Source organism: Solanum dulcamara, chromosome 1, assembly GCF_947179165.1.
Source record: "Solanum dulcamara chromosome 1, daSolDulc1.2, whole genome shotgun sequence".
Classification (NCBI taxonomy): domain Eukaryota; kingdom Viridiplantae; phylum Streptophyta; class Magnoliopsida; order Solanales; family Solanaceae; genus Solanum; species Solanum dulcamara.
The window spans coordinates 45276914-45294957 of NC_077237.1; positions in this window are offsets into that span (position 1 = coordinate 45276914).

Here is an 18044-nt window from a genome sequence, read left to right on the forward strand (position 1 = left end):
AACTTTAGGGGATGGTATGACGATCATTTCCTTGATAGGTACAAAACTCCACGTTGGAGTACAAACAATCAAGAAGATTGGACATAACAAAATCTCTTTTACTTTATTTAGATTAGGAAGTACTTTACATTGTATTCATTCGGCATGTAATAAATTTTATGCTATTTTTGTACTTTATTTTTAGAGAAATGAAATTTCTTTAATTAATCAAGAGAAATGGAATGACATATTAGGAAAAATATACTCCTCAAACTTACGTTAGGCCTATCTCTGGCACAACGAGGTTGCAAGCATATTAAGATGTGTTTACATGTTATTTTTACAACTTATTTGTTTTTACTTTATGACTTTATTTTGCATGTTATTTTTATAACTTATTTACTTTATTTAATGGCTTATTTGCTGCATGATTTATCTGACTTCATATGAACATGACTTTATTTAATATTTTATTAAACACTAATATTATATGTGTTTTATTTTCTATCTTTTATTTTTATTTTTTTTATCCCCCAACAAAAGTTGATTCGTATTGACAAATGAGCTGACTGACCATACTTACTTCACAAGGTCCAAGTCATTGGCATTAAATCGGCGTAGTTGGGTTGTTCAAGCAAGAAATATCACTATGTATGATCCAAATGTGTCTAATCCAATTGGTCCAAAACATATTGAGGTTCCCAATAATTCCCCCGAGACTACTAAAAATAGAGATATTGTTCAACATGATGAACACATCGCCCGTTTGACTCAAGAGATCGAGGATCTACGTAGTGAACTAAATTCGTAAGTACGTGACCAATTTATCCATCACATTTCAAAGTCTAAAACCTGAACCCAGGATTATCGTACCAAACCCACCTTATTTTCCATCACATGATTCACCAGTTTCTAAACACTTTCCTCCACAACAACCTCAATCTACCAACAACAATTTACCTCTGGTCACCTCTGCAAATCAACAAAATCCGTTACCCATATACACTCCTTTACAAAGTCAACAACCTACATATACTACCCGTGTTACGCCTTCTAATCCACCAACCCACAAAACCAACCTCCAGCTCACATTCCTTACACTTCTCCACCTACTAACATATATCCACTACCTAAAATTACTCACGTAAACCAACCAAATCAATCATCCATGAAATTACCTTATAGTCCTCTACTAATTCACATTCAAAATACTTCCATTGTCAAAAATTATCCAACTCAGCATATACATGGGGCACATATTGCCACTCCTTATGCACAATATGTTCCCCCGATATATCCAATGGAAACTCAAGCCTTTACCAACCCAATATCGGTCAAGTTTTAACCCGAGTTAGATCAATATGAGGAAATGTAAAAGGATGTCAAGGAAAAGGTTGATGATATGTTAGCTAGAGTGATTCGTGATCTTAAGGAAGAAATGAGAAATCTCCAAACTACTAGGGGAAGCAAAAGCCTAGAGTATGAGGATTTATATGTTCAACTTAACATTGATTTGCCTGTAGGGTAAAAATTGCCAAAGTTTGATATATTTAGTTGAATCGATACCCTCATACACATCTAAGGGCATATTGTGACAAATTGGTAGGAGTAGAGAGAGACGAGAGTGTCATAATGAAGTTTTTCATAAGAAGTCTATTTGGTCAAACTCTTGCTTGGTATACACATTAACATCTCCATGAATGGCGTGGTTGGAGTGATATGGAACAAGACTTTATAGATTGATTTAATTTCAATACTAACATCACACAGATAGGTTCTACCTGACTGAGTTAAAGAAGAAGTCAATTGATACATTTTGCGAGTATGCTTTACGTTGGAGGTCAACAACACCTAGAGTCTAACCACCGATGAGTGAAAGTGAAATGAATGATACTTTCATTGAATACCAAGATAAAAGTCTTTACTATGAGAAAATGATAACAATGATGGGACAAAAATTCATAGATTTATATACTAACATTCATGCTCAATCACCTAAGCAACCCAAATACTACATAATCCTCATGCTATCATATAATGAAGTTCAGTCTAGGAAGAGGAAAATCATAACCTACCTATAGACTGATCACACGCGCTCTAAAATCATAAAATCGAAGTTTTTCCTTTTTGAACGGCCTCCGAAAGCTGCCATGCTATCAATAATAGGTACACGCATCAATACAGTCGTTTTGATACTAAATTTACTAAATATAGAGATGGACTAATTTCGGAGTCAATAATAGGAATGTAGGACCTGCTCCGATAATTTCAAAATTGACTTCATCAAAAGGACCCATTAATCACTCGAAACTTATTTTCCAAAATGGGACAAAATTTAGGGCTCGGATAAGCAATTATTAAGGTATGCTAGAATTTCACTACTTTAAGCTCAACACAACAAATGAAGCAGGTTTATATTAGAATTTACCTCAAATGAAGCTTCCTGTTAACTCCCAAACACTCCTATGCATTCTTTCAATAATTACCCATATTTTAGCCTTTGAATCACCTAATTTTGCCAAGGAACAAGAGAGATAAATAAGTTTGAACTTTGGAGAAATAACTGAAAAATGGACTTAAAGTAAATTCCTAGGCGTCACAAAAGTGACCCTGAAGGTCGCTTAAATGACCACCTTAAAGAGGTGGGCCTCGCTAAAGTGAGGACCCTATCGCTTTAATGAAATACGCCTAGGGGCCATGGTCTCTTTAGCGACACCCAGGTCTCTTTAGTGAAGACACTAGGTGCAGCTAGTGCAAAGGAGTTTTGAAAGTTCCCAAGTCTACAATGGGATGCTCGGGATTCATTCGGAACCCCGTGCACACAAATGAGATATGCTACTTCACCAAATTCAATATTCCAGACTCAATGACACAGTCTAAATTCATGTACGAGATCATTTTGACAAAAAATGGGTCCTATATCCAAATGTTATTTTTATTCAAATTCCATAACGCGTCTCGAGATTAGATCTGAAGCCTCAAAAAGTACACAAAGGGTCATTCTAGACCAAACTTAATAATCCAAAACTAACTGGGCTGATGAAATTTTCATCCACTGCGTTTACCAATAATATTGACCAAAGTCAAACCTAGACTAAATTTCAAAGGCTAAAGTGCCAAATATCCCCAAACTCATATTGAAAGCCTCAATACTCGTGCTGATACACTACCAACCTAATTTAGACATTATAGAGCTAGTTCAACCATCAAAATTAAGTTCTGAGTTCATTTACTTGAAGTTATGACCGAAATTAACTTTTAAAGTTTCAAAAGCTCCAAAACAAGGAAACGAGCATAAAACCCAAAACGAACGGCCAGGAAAACTAAACAATCAGTGCCAGCAAATCATAAATAATATAAATAACTTAGGGTCACTATATGAATTCTCTTATCATGACTTGACCTAGGGCCTAGTCATAACACGATATTCAAAACTTTGAAAGGCTCCAACTAAGCCTCTTTTCATATCATAAAGCATATATATGATAAAGTAAATGCTGAAACATCAAAAGAGAGTCTAGAATATGAAACATAATAAAGAATGTCACTTGATAACATAGACTCAAAAATATTTGTCCACTAGATACCTCTACTCATGAACATGGCCGGGTGCTAAGACATGTACCTAGCACACCCTCAATATACGAAAAATAAATATCCTTGGAAATAGGAGAAAAGCAGCTCAAAACTAGTCCTCGATAGATGAGGACTAGTAACAACATCTTAGATAAGAAGGCGTAACTAGACGCGTGGATGGATACAATCCTCAATATCAACCCCTACATTATGAGACAATGTAGGCAACAATATGTGTTAGTACATTTGAATGTCCTAATTATGTGGGCATGATATGAAAACAAATCATGAAATGCAAGGATTAAGAGCATACATAGTAAAAAGGATAAGTAAAGTCATGAGGAATACCATGATGATCAAAGCATTTAAAAGACGTAATTGAAGATCATAAAATAACATGATACTCATAAACATATGTCGGATAGGAATATAACCACCACTAAGACCACGCGAGCTATAACATTGAATATAGTTGTCTCCCCATACAATGAAGAAAAAGGAAATCTACTTGCCAAGGTTGACTCTGACCCGTTAGGCGGGTCATGTACATACGCTATATGTGGATCCTCTAGCAAATCCATAAGGAAACCTACGGTGGCACGTAGTTTATGGGACATAAGGCTGTTACTAAGGCTTTTAGTAGGGCCCTACCTCAAGTACTCTCGGTGCTAGGTCAAATCCCATGGAATACCATAGAGCATAGTAATTGTAGTTAACATATCATGAACAGATCATAGGTTCGAAATTCATAGAGTAGCCCATTTCATAACATAAGTGAAATGTGAGTATTGTCCTTTCACATTATTGTTCATACATACATATTTCAAATCATTAGGCCTTAAGTCACCACATAGGGCCCTAATTCACCTATCTTCATACTTGCATGAAAGTTATAACTTAAATGTACTTGTAATTCATGATCGTAATTTTTTTTTTGGGGGGGGAACAGACCCTACACGAGGCTCCCACCTCTCGTGCACAGTCAGGGGTTGAGCAGCACCCCCAAGCCTTAACATAAATAAATAAAGTAAAAATACACGAAGGGGGACATAAACCTTACCTCCGATCCTATGTTGGTTCATAAGTCTTCTAACCTACTAAGGTCGGCTAACTCATTCCCGTTACAAAAAAAGGCTAACTAAAACTAGAAAGCATTCAACCTATGGGAGGACTCCTCCCGGTATAAGTCGACTAAGTAAGCATAAATGAGGGAGACTCTCCCCTTCCATGAGAAAAAACAAGAAAGTAACCTACACTAGTCCTCTTCAACTACGCGATGAATCACATAGTTAAACTGAAGCAGAACAAGTATACAAAACTTCTATCTCGCATGGGATGAGAAAGTTCTATTCATCTTGCCATTTTTAGTCTTGTCATACCAAGTAAGTCCAAATGGAGAGATGCATCAACTTCAATATCATGATTATAGCAGCTATGGAGGATGAAAAATGGAAGGAAGTGTATCAGTCAGCCGCTTTGGAGCTGTATTAGTCAGCAGGTTTGGAGGTGTTGTGGATTGGAGATCCAACTGCAATCTTATAGTAGGTTTAAAGGAGGCTTCAACTTCCTGTTGCCTTTCTAAGCTGTAGTATCCTGCAGTAGAAATGCACATTAAGAGGTGCAATTCTGCTGATTCATGCTGCAGTTCTGCAAGCTTCTTGGATGCTGCATGTTGCTGGAGGTGTTGTGTATTGAGGCTTGTATCCCCAAATGTTCTCCAGCTACCTGCAACTGCATAAAACCAAGCCAACAAGACCAAAAACAAAGATCCACAAACAGAACTGCTGTGGATGGACCAATTGCTGTGGATGTAGCTCCTCATGTTGTTATTCTTGTTGAAGCAGTTGTACCTGTTGCACCATGCTTTTGCTGTTGTATATTGCAACCTGTAGTAGAAGTAGCCTTGGTTTGAGTGTTTAACTGATGGAGCCTTGCCTTTTCGAAGGTTCCATTGCTGCTGTATTATGTGTCTGCACTCCAATAAATAAACAAACAAGGAGTTCCAAGTAGCTTGGATGTAATGGTGTTGATGCAGGTAATAAAGGATTGAATCTGGCATGGTTGGATTGTTGGTGAAGGCTGGTGATGCTCCTGCATCTCTAGAATTTGTCTCTCTTTGTTTGGATCTCTGTATACCTGCACAAACAAGTAGCCAAAGAACCAAATGAATGTGGGAGGAGTATAGTCTGCTGCAAACCTATAGCCAGCTTCCTGGTGCCTCCATAGTGGAAATGCTCAGTTGTTTGTTGTTGCAAGTTACCTTCAGGAGAAGACCTTTCCTCATGATCAGTTCCTTAGAGCACCTGCACATACAAACAAACACAAAGCAAAGAAAGGAACAGACCTCAAAGAGTGCTTTGGAGCTTGTTAGCTTTAAATCGGCTAACTTTTTCAAGGCCGCTCGACTAACGTCTCCAATTATCTGATTGAGGTGAAACTTCTTGGGCTTTGCAATTACTATATTTGCTGTATTCCTGCAATATTTTGGGGTCTTTTGGACAAGATGGAGACTCCAAGTTGTGAAGTGCATCAGTTGGAGACTTAAGTCGACTAACTTTTTCAAGGTCGCTCGACTAACGTCTCCAATTATCCGTTGGAGGTGAAACTTCTTGGGATTTGCAAATACTGTATTTTCTGTATTCTTGCAACATTTGGAGGTCATTTGGATAGGCTGGAGGCTCCAAGTTGTGAAATGCTCCATTTGGGGACTTAAGTCTGATAACTTTTTTAAGGTTGCTCGACTAACGTCTCCAATTATCCATTTGAGTTGAAACTCCATGGGATCTTCAGGAAATGTATTTGCAGTAATCCTGCACAATATGGAGGCATTTTGGTGATGCCTGATGTATTTGTTAAGTACTGCTGGTTGCTTTTGGTCTCTGGTGCTGCTGTTAGAAAGCTGTTGTTGTTTATCAATTGGAGTCACTGCTTCTTCTGTAATGTGGCTTATGCAAAGTCTGCTAACATTTGAATTCCTATACCTGTTAAGCCAAGAAGGAAGAGAAGACAAAATACAAACTATTCTACTCCTTACCTCTAAGGTTAGACTGGTTATTCTAAGAAAATAATAAAGATAGTAATAAGGAAGGGAGATTTTCCTTTTGCCAGGAGTTCTAACTGTTAGATCTTCAAGGTATTTATAGCTATGCATAGACAAAACCATGTTGAAGTTTGAGTTAGAACCAAAAATGGAATGAGTTAGGGAGGTTTCTTTAGTCTCCTGAGTTTCTTTCTTCTGAAGGAAGGCATTTCCAGCTTGTCCATCTCAAGGTATGCCTTAGCTTGTTTGGGGAGATCATGCACAGTAAAATAGAGTTCAGGAGATTTGCATTTGTGGCTGTGTTTGGATAAGACATCAGCTGTGTAGTTTGCTTCTCTAAGGATGTGTTTACAACTGAAAGTTTGGAATTGGTTGATGATGTTGTTTAAATTGTCCAGCAGCTCCTTTATTGACCAAGGGGGTTTTGCTTCTTGTTGTAACCACCTGATTAGGAGTTGAGAATCTACCTCTAACTCTACCTATAAATAACCAAGATGAATACACCAAGATAGACCAAAGATAGCAGCCCTGATTTCTGCTTGGTTGTTAGTTCCTTCCCCCAATGGAACTGCATAGGCAAAGATAAGGTCACTATGAGTATTTCTAAGTATTCCTCCTCCACCAATGTTGCTTGGGTTGTTAAGGGCACTACCATCTGTATTTAGCTTTACCATGTGATCAACTGGTTTGATCCAGCATACAGGGGTAATTTTGGTGTCATGGTAGCATTGTTCCACTGAAATGACTAGGTCCTTCCAGTTATTTGGCCGTTCAATATATGGAAAAGCTGTGATGAGCAGGTTAGAGATGCATTTGTAGACAGAAAATTTGACTCTTGAAAGGTTAGATTTCTTCCCACCATATTTGGAAGCACATTTATTCTTCCATAAGTTCCAACAAATGAAGATAGGGATTGCTTGTAACAGGAGTTTATGTGTTGCATTCTTGTGTTTAGATGTCCACCATCTCATAAGCATATTTATAAGAGGTGTGTAATCCTTTTTTATGCCCAAGGAATCAGCAAACACCCTCCAAGTATTCTTGGCAAAGGTTCCTGCAACAAAGGTGTGATCAATGGTGTCTTGGCCAGGGCTTTCACAACAATGGCACTGAGAGGGGGCTTTGCCAAAGCTGGTTATTTTCTCATTGGTAGGTAATTTCCTTCTAAAAGCTCTCCAAACAAGAAAGGAGCATTTGAAAGGTATTAGTTGGTGCCAAGTACATGCATTCAACATAGTATTTGTCCTCTTGTCTCTAATAAGCTCCCAGGCAAAAGAACAACTGAACTCCCCATTGGTAGTAGGAATCCAACATGGATGGTCCTATTTGAGGGGTTGGTAGCTGAATTGAGTTGCTAAAATGTTAGGAACAAACTGAGGAGGGGCTTTTTGGATAATGAGATCAACATTCCATTGGCCATTAGTTAGAAAAGCTGAAACTTGGGTGTGGTTAAACCTACAGCTGTTAGCAGAAAAATGAGCTAAAGGGCCAACACCCAGCCAGTTATCCCACCAAAAAAGGCAAGAGCCAGACTTAATTTGCCACTGAATGTGAGGCTCAATGTTGTGTTTGTTGTTCATGAGGTGCTTACAAATTAAGGACTGACCAGTGTCCCACTTTTTTGTAATAATATTGGCCCTCTGACAGTATTTGGATTTAAGGAATTCTCCCCACAAGGTGTTCTTGGTTCTAAGGGTCCACCACTGCTTGTATTGAAAAGATTTGACCACATCAGTGATTTGTCTAAACCCTATGCCCCCTTCATCATAAGGATAGCTAAGGTTCTTCCATGAGGACCACTGGTACTTCCTCTTGTCATTTTTCCATCCCCAGAAGAAGTTAGCAGTGATGCTCTGAATCTGCTTAATGATGGTTGAGGGAGGGATGCTGGCTGAAAGCAAATGTATTGGCATGGCTTGAATAACATGCTTCAAAAGAATAGCTCTACCCCCATAGCTCAGGATTTTAGCATGCCAACCAGTTATCCTGCTTACAACTTTTGCAATAAGATCAGAGTAGTAAATAACTCTTTGCCTACCAATATAAATAGGACATCCCAAGTATGTTATAGGACTACTCTTTTGGTTGAAACCAGTGATACTCTTGATTCTCAGTACAGTAGACTTGAAAGCATTGGAGGGAACCATGAAATGACTTTTTTACTTGTTAATCAATTGTCCAGAAACTCTTTCATAGGTAGTTAATGTTTCCATAATGAGATCTAAGGTGTGCCTTCTTCCAGAAGTAAAGATGATGATATCATCTGCAAAACTCAGATGATTGATCTGAGGTCCCTTTTTTGCCATAAAGAAGCCATGGAATTGGGGATGCTGATGAAGATTGTTCAGTAGTCTGGACAGCACTTCAGCACCTAAGACAAATAAAGCAGGGGAGAGAGGATCACCTTGTTTGAGACCCCTTGTGGAGTGAAAGAAACCATGTCTTGATCCATTGACTATAACAGAGTACCAGTTTTCAGCCATGATTCTCCAAACCATGTCAATGAAAGTTTCTTTAAACCCCATTCTTCTCATCACAAGACAAGTGTAATTCCAAGAGACCCTATCATAAGCCTTGGTTATGTCAAGTTTTATCACAACATTGCCTCCAACATTTGGTTTTTTGATCTGGTGGATTATTTCCTGGGCAAGCATTATATTTTCAGAGATGTTTCTATTCTTGACAAAGCCAGATTGGTTCAAGGAAATAAGGCTGGGGAGAATAGGAGCAAGTCTTAGGTAGAGGAGTTTGGAAATGATTTTGTTAGTGAAGTTGCTAAGGCTTATGGGTCTGAACTCAGAGATTTTTGTAGGATGGTTTACTTTTGGGAGTAGAAACAAACAAGTATGGGTGAAATATTTAGGCATAGTTTGTCCACAAAAGAAGGATATGATCACTTTAAGGAGGTCTTCTTTGATGATGTCCCAGCACACCTGAAAGAAAGTTCCATTCATCCCATCAGGGCCAGCAGCAGAGTGATAATTCATAGTAAAAATAGCAGTTTTCACTTCTTCCATAGTAGGCATGGCTTGTAGCTCATCATTGTCTTTGTCAGTCACCATTGTAGGGATGTAATGGAGTGTCTGCTGTTGGATGTGCTCCTCCTTTCCAGTAAAAATGTTTTGGAAATATTCACAAGCAGCATCAACTATCTCTTTATCACCTTTCACCCAAGAGCCTTCTTCATTTTGGATTCTGTGGATGTGAAGCTTTCTTCTCCTGCCTCTGATGAGAGCATGAAAGTAGCTAGAGTTCCTGTCACCTTCTTTGAACTAGTGAAGTTGAGACTTTTGTCTGAGGATAGAATCCTCCATCTTCATGTATCTAATGTACTCAGCATTGATAGCATGCAGTTGAGACCTATTTTCATTGGTGTTCAGACTGATCAGATTCTCTTCAGCTTGTCTAGCCTTCTCCTCATATTCTTTGACTTTAGCATAGATGTCTCCAAATTGATTTCTTGACCAGCTGCTAAGAGTAGCAGTAAGTCTTTTTATTTTCTGATGAAAACTCCACATTGGATTTCCATTAGAAGGTCTGCTCCAGCAATTCTTGACAGTATCCATGAAGGAAGGTTGCTCAGGCCAGCAGTTCAGGAATTTGAAATACTTGATGGGGTTGTGTTGTTGGTCAATCATTTCTAAGAGCAAGGGGCAGTGATCAGAACCCACTGAAGGAAGATGAGTAATGCTGGTATGGGGCATGGTTTCCATCCAGTTGTCATTAACCATCCCTCTATCAAGTCTCTTCCAAATTCTAAAGTTGATACCCCTCAGGTTGGACCAGGTGTATTTCTGACCTGAGAAACCAAGGTCTTGAAGACCTGAAGCCTCAATAATGCTAATGAACTCAAAACTCTTTCTCATATTATAGGGGACACCCCCTAATTTTTCTTCAGGGTCTACAATAACATTAAAGTCTCCTATAGTGCACCATGGATTGGATGTAGTAGACTGCTGTAGAAGGCTGTCTCATAAAGGTCTTCTGAGATGATCTTTACATTTAGCATAGACAAAGGTAGTGATGAATTGATTTGGGATCAAAGCATGATTGAGTTCACAAGTGATTAGTTGCTCATCATTCTCCAAAATCTTGCAATTCACATCTTTGGTCCAGAAAATCCAAATCTTACCATTGGGATTGTGGATGGCATGGTCCATATTGAGCTGGTTTCTGAAGTATTGTAACTGAGAGTTATCAGAAAAAGGTTCCATTAGAGCTATAAGAGAAATTTGATGGATATTTGTGAGAAGTTTTATTCTATCCATGGCTCCTTGAGTATTTATACCCCTTACATTCCAGCTAAGGGTACTAATCATTGAGAAATTCTTGAAGTATGGGACCTGGTACTTGGTTTGCCTGTGGGGGCAGTTTTTGTAGAAATTTTTGCCTTGTTGCTAAATCTGGTCCTATGTATCCCTCTAGGAGATAAACCCTGTGAACTGGCCACCTGTTGGATATCTTCCTCATATATATTCTCAGAAGAGGGGTTGATGTTTTTGATTAAATGCTCACTTATAATATCATCTTCCTCCTGATCATGCAAGGGCTGATAATTATTATCTTCTTCATTTTTTGAATCACATACAACATACTCATTAATAGGTTCCTGTATGTTGGTGTTGCAGGTGAAGTGATCTGTAGCTACCTCTGGATTTTGAAGAGGGGTGATATCTATACCCACCTGGTCATCAGCAAGTACAAATTGTTGACATCCCTGTTCACTTTGTTGCATTGCAACACTGTCAGTTAAAAGAGTTTGGTATTTCTCAGAAAGGTTTGTTTTCTTTTTGATGGCCTCTCTCCTTTTTTTGCTTAACTTGTTCTTTTTTGCATTAGAGTCTTTGCCACTACTGCTTGCAAAGGATCCCAAATCCTTAGCCATAGAGACTAAGATGTTTTGCATGGTAGAATCATCAGTAGGGGGATCTCTTCTGATGGATTCAGTATTTGGTATGTCATTTTGAGCCTTGTGTGCAGGGGTAGCAGGGGATGTAAGGGCACTCCTAAGGTCAGTGATATTCTCATGCAGAACATGAGACAAAATCCCTCCCCTTTTGGGTTCCCCATCCTGCAGATTAGTAGGGTTCTCCATTACTCCTCCAACCCTTCCTCCATCAACTACACAACCAACAGAAGCAGAAGTATGATGTGAGGGTGTAAGGGGTATGGGGAGTAATAAGTCAATACCTGCATTCATTGGTACATTGCTCCCTTGAGTAGTACCTTGTTGTTGAATTATGGTGTTTTCCTGCATTTTTGCTGAATTCTTCAAAGTGGAATTCCTTTGGTTACTTGGTTATCCTGCATCTTGGTTATTGGTTTGATCCTGGGTACCAAGATCAACATAATTATTGGGAGTATAAATAGGAGTAGAGGACTTACCTGGACTTGTGATGTTTTGCTGAGGTTTATCAACTCCCTTGTTCTGCTGTGGTTGAATAGAGCTGATCACATTTGTTTGTTGGGGCTTGTTTTGTCCCTTAGATTGTTTCTTTCTCTGAACTTGCCACAACAGTTCTTTTGCATTGTCAAGTGTTTGTTGTGGCTGAGCAGGAGAATCTTTTACAGATGTATTGATATTTGTGTCATCATGATCCTTGGTTAGCATGCCCTCCTTGTTTTTGTTCATTTTTGCTGTTTCTTCTTCTTTTCTTTTTTTTGTTCTTCATTCCTTCTTTGAATATTACAAACATGTATCAAGTGACCCTGATGTTTGCAGTACATGCAGTAATCAGGTACATTTTCATATAAAATAGCTTGCCACCTCCCTAGAGTTTTATCAGTTTTCTCATATCCCAGCCAAACATGGGGAGGTCTTTTATTGGTGAGATTCACTTGAAGTCTCACCTTGGCTATGCTTCCCCTTGTTTTTTGTATGGAAGCAGTGTCTAGATAAAGTACCTTCCCTACAGAGGCTAGCAGGGCAGTGGTGAACTCCATGTTATAGCAATGCCAAGGTAGTTCTGGTAAGGCTACCCAGATTGGCACTATTGGGATTTCTTCATCCGGTTTAAAATTAGGTGTCCATGTCTGAATCCTCATGAGTTGGCCCTCTATTGTCATTCTTTGTTTGGTCCAGACAGTATTGTAATCCAACTCATTGTCCAAGTTAATGTAGACATGTCTAGCATTGAAATGAGCAATTTTTATACCTCCTGAGAGCTGAGTTTGAATGATAAAGCTCCTTCTTATCAACTCTATCTTTGGCATGGTGTGGGTAAATTTGCCAACCAAGGTGTATTTGCATCTTTGAGCTAGTTTGTGCATAAAGTCTTCTTTTTCAAAAAACACAGCAGGCAGTCCCTGTTTGGTTGTGTATTCCGGGGTGGCTAATTCAATAGGAGCCTCATTTTTTGCTTGATTATTTCTGAGCTTGGCAGCAAAGGTCTGAACTACAGTGTAAGGGGCAGGCTGAAGGACCTGGTCCTTTAAGTTGGGAAAAATATTTTTCTGGGGGTTTTGGTTAGTGGAATTTGGTTGAGGTTGGGTATTGACTGATTTAGGTCCAACATGTCTAGGACCAACATTTGCATAGCTGATGGGCACCTTAGGTTGGCTAGTTTGAACCTGGATGTCAAAATTACTAGACACCTTAGGGAAGCTATTGTGGGTGGTGGTAGGCTGTTGAGTGTGTAGCTGGTTGCTAGTTTGAGGAATAGAATTGTTAGGCATTTTGGTAGGAATTTCAGGGCTGCTTTTAGAAGTGACTTTGGTATGATCAGTGCTCTGCAAGGAGTTACCTACATCATTACTAGGAATTACATTTGCATTAGGTTGCAAAGGAACTCCACTGGATATCAAGTTGGCAGTCTCAGAGTATATCAAGTTGGAAGGATTGGTCTTACCTTGGGGGTCTGTAACATTGGCACTGTTACATTGCTGTGAAGTTCCTGAGGCATGTTTATCATTTTTGGAAAAAAGGATGCATCAACTTTGCATTATCAATTGTTTGCATATTATCCTTTAGTTGATTGAATTGACCATATTGTTGATATTGGTCTTGAACCAATGTGTGTTCATCAGCTTGACTATCAGTGAAAATGTGCATATCACCTTGACGAGTGTCTCGATGACTTTTTGAATTTGAATTTGTTATTGCTGATTCGAGACACCTCTTGTGGATGGGAAGTTGCGCATTGCCCTCACATACATAATCAATTTAATTGAAAACCATGAGAATACCTTGGAAACATTCAACTCCATCAATATAATGCATATAATTCATCATAGGAAATAGCTTCATGCATGAACATTCATAATTTGTCTTGAAATCATGTAATTGACATAGAAACATGCATATAATAATGTAACACGAAATTGAATCAGCCCAATATAATTCATCAAAATTGAAGTTTATAAGTAATTAGATTTCATGAGATTTTTGAAATAAACCTTGGACTCCATGAGTGGAAGAGACTCATGAATCAATCCACACATACCTTGATTGACTTTAGACGTGAATTTGAGAAAGGAGACTTGATCTTGAAGAAAACCTAATCAATGCTTGAAGAACTCTTGAAAACATTGGGAAAGATGTCTAAAATTAGTTTGGGAATTAATAAGGAAAATAAGGAGTTTAGGAGTATTTAGTATCCAATTCGTAATGAATCTAGTTCTTAAAAATGTCCACATACATTATTAGGATGTAGGGAAAATATCAAACTACCCCTCATTAAAATTCCAATCAGAAAACCCTATGACTTGAGTCTGCGGGTCGTAGATATGGTGATAAGTCCTGAGAAAGGCCTGTAAACCAAGCCTCAGTACTTTTTCTACGAGTCATCTTCATGACTCGTTGTTGAGTTTACGAGTCGTCGAAGTGATCCATCTTTCGGGTATGAAAAACCTGCAAGTTGATAGTCTCTGAAGTTTCATCACGACTTATTTCTAAATGTCATAAACCTCTCTACGACTCTTCCTGTTGAGTTGTAGAAGAAATTCTGAGGGTATGTGGTTCGCAGGGTTCAAGGCCTACTCTACGACTCATAGACTATTGTACGTGTCATCATAAGACTCGTAGACCCTAACTTGACTTAGCCACATTTCCAATCCTCTTCTTCACTTCTACAAGTCAAGTTTAAGACACTGAACAACTTCTATGAGTGGTAGAATTGAGTCAATTTCAAATCTTTTTTGAAAATTTTTCCTTTGTTTGTCTTTTCGTCTTACGGGGTCTTACAATATCTCCCCCTTAGGAAAATTCATCCTCGAATAATATTCAAGTAGCGTAGGAAATATATGGAAAGAGGACTAGCAACTCAACATGAATATGAGGACACCTTAAAATGCATAGAACATGTAAGAATCATACTTATCATAAGACATGGCTTCTGAAAAAAATCACTTTCATGAATCATACATGCATATGAATGACTTATGGAACTAAAATGTAGTTGTTTAATCGACTAGATCATGAACAACTTACTACCATTAGGCTTGATTGGAAGGAAAAAGGTATGAATAACGCTTCATCATGTCCATTTCTGATTCCCATGTAGCACTCTCTACTTGTTGATTTTTCCACAACACTTTGACGGATGGAATATCTTTATTCCTTAACCTCTTCACTTTCCTATCTAGGACTTCCACCGGAACATCCTCATAAGTCAGATTCTCTTTAATGTTCACAATTTCCAATGGCACATTGGAGTTTGGATCACTCATAAATTTCCTCAACATAGACACATGAAATACATGATGAACCATAGCCAATTCAAATGGAAAATCAAACCCATATGCTACTTTACCAATACGCTTTAATATTCTATAGGGTTTTGTATATCTAGGACTCTACTTCCCTTTCGTACAAACTCACATTACACCTTTCATAGGTGAAACCTTCAAATATACCCAATCATCCACATCAAATGCAAGCTTTCTTCTCCTAGTTTTCGAATAGGACTTTGACGACTTTAGGCCATCTTCAATCTCTCCCTTATAAGCCTTACTATCACCATTGCATCAACTACCAAATCAGGACCAATCAATGCCATCTCCCCCACTTCAACCATCCTACCGGGGATCTACATCTTCTTCCATATAAGGCTTCAAAAGGAGCCATTTGGATGCTAGAGTGATAACTATTATTGTAGAAAAAATCAATCAATGGAAAATGCTCATCCCAACTTCCTTTAAAATCAACCACACATGCTCTTAACATATCTTTCAAAGTTTGGATCATCCTTTTGGCTTGTCCATCGGTTTGAGGATGAAAAGCGGTACTTAGCTTAATTCTAGTACATAGACCTTTTTGAGATGACTTCCAAAAATGTAAAGTGAATTGAGTATCTCTATCCGATATAATAGACAAAGGAACACTATGAAGTTTCACAAGTTCACGAATGTACAACCTAGCATAATCTTCAGCACCATAAGAAGTCTTAATCGGTAGAAAATATGCCGATTTAGTCATTCGGTCCATAACAACCCAAATAGAGTCATATTGTTTTTAGTTCAAGTCAAACATGTTACAAAGTCCATATTCACATCTTTCCACTTTCAAGTAGGAATCTCAATGTCGTGATCTAAACCTCCGGTTTTTGATGCTCAATTTTAACTTGTTGATAATTAGGACACTTAGCCACAAACTCTGCTATGTCCTTCTTCATGCCATTCCACCAATACACTTCCCTTAAATCATGATACATCTTAGTGGATCCCAGATGAATTGAATACCAAGAGCTATATGCCTTATTCAATATTAACTCTCTTAATCCATGAACATTAGGAATGCATAAACGTACTTGGTAACGTAGTATCCCATATCCCCCATTGGAGAAAGCCTCAATGGCTTTTTCGGCAACTGACTTCTTCAATTCAACCAACACTGGATCATTGTTTTATTTTGCCTTAATCTACCACAAAAGACGATTTCGAACCATTATGTACCAGGACACCTCCATCATTGGAGTCAACCAAATGCACACCTAAATGTGCCAATCGATGAACATATTTAACCAACTCCTTGTGACCTTCCTCAACATATGCAATGCTACCCATGAACAACTGACTAAGAGCATTAGCTACAATGTTTTCCTTACCCAGATGGTACAATACACTCATCTCATAGTCTCGTAGGAGTTCAAGCCACCTCCGTTTCCTAAGGTTCAAGTACCTTTGGCTAAACATATATTGCAAACTCTTATGGTTAGCGAACACATCAACATTCACCCTATAAAGATAGTGACACCATATTTTCAAAACAAAAACAACCTCCGCAAGCTCAAGATCATAGGTTGGATAGTTCCTTTTATGTACCTTAAGTTGCCTAGAAACATAAGCTATCACCTAACCATGTTGCATTAAGACACAACCCAAACCAACACGTGAGGCATCACAATAAACCACAAACCCATCTGAACCTTCTATTAATGGCAAAATAAGAGCCGACGTAAGATGATTCTACAATATTTGGAAGCTCTTTTCACATTCATTTGACCATTGAAATTTCACCTTCTTTTGGGTCAACTTCGTCAACAGTGAAGCGATAGATGAAAACCCTTCAACAAGTCTTTTATAATACCTAGATAGACCCAAAAAATTTCTAATATCCAAAGGGGACAAAGGCCAATTCTTTACTGCCTCCATTTTTTTTGGATCGACCTTAATCCCATCACCGGACACCATGTGGCCAAAAATGCAACTTTCCTTAGCCAAAATTCGCACTTACTAAATTTGGAAAATAATTGCCTATCTCTCAATGTTTGCAACACAATTCTCAAGTGAACCATATGATCTTCCTCATTTCGAGAATAAATCAAGATGTAATCAATGAACACCAGTACAAATATGTCCAAGTATGACTTGAAAATTTGATTCATCAAATCCATGAAGATAGAAGGAGCATTAGTCAAGTTAAACAACATTACTACAAATTTAAAATGACCATACCTTGTTTAAAATGCCATTTTGGGAATATCAGGATCCCTTACCCTTAGTTGATGATAATCGGATTGGAGATCAATTCTAGAAAAGTAACTTGCTCCTTGTAATTGGTCAAGCAAGTCATCTATCCTTGGTATTGAATACTTGTTCTCTATGATGACCTTCCTTAATTACCAGTAATCTATACACATTCAGAATGACACATCCTTCTTCCTAACAAACAATACGGGAGCATCCCATGGTGAAATACTTGGCCTTATAAAACCCTTATCCAACAAATTCTTCAATTTTTATTTCAACTCCTTAAGTTCTGCCGGAGCCATACGATAAGGAGGAATAAAAATAGGTTGGGTATCGGGAAGAAAATCTATGCAAAAATCAATTTTCCTTTAAGGAGGAATACCGGGCAAGTCATTGAAAAACACATCGGGAAACTCATTAACTATAAGGGATGACTCAAGAGTGGGAGTTTCGAAATCAATATTCCTAACGCCCACAATATGATAAATGCACACTTTGGAAATTATTTTTTGGGCCTTAAGATATGAGATGAATCGACCCT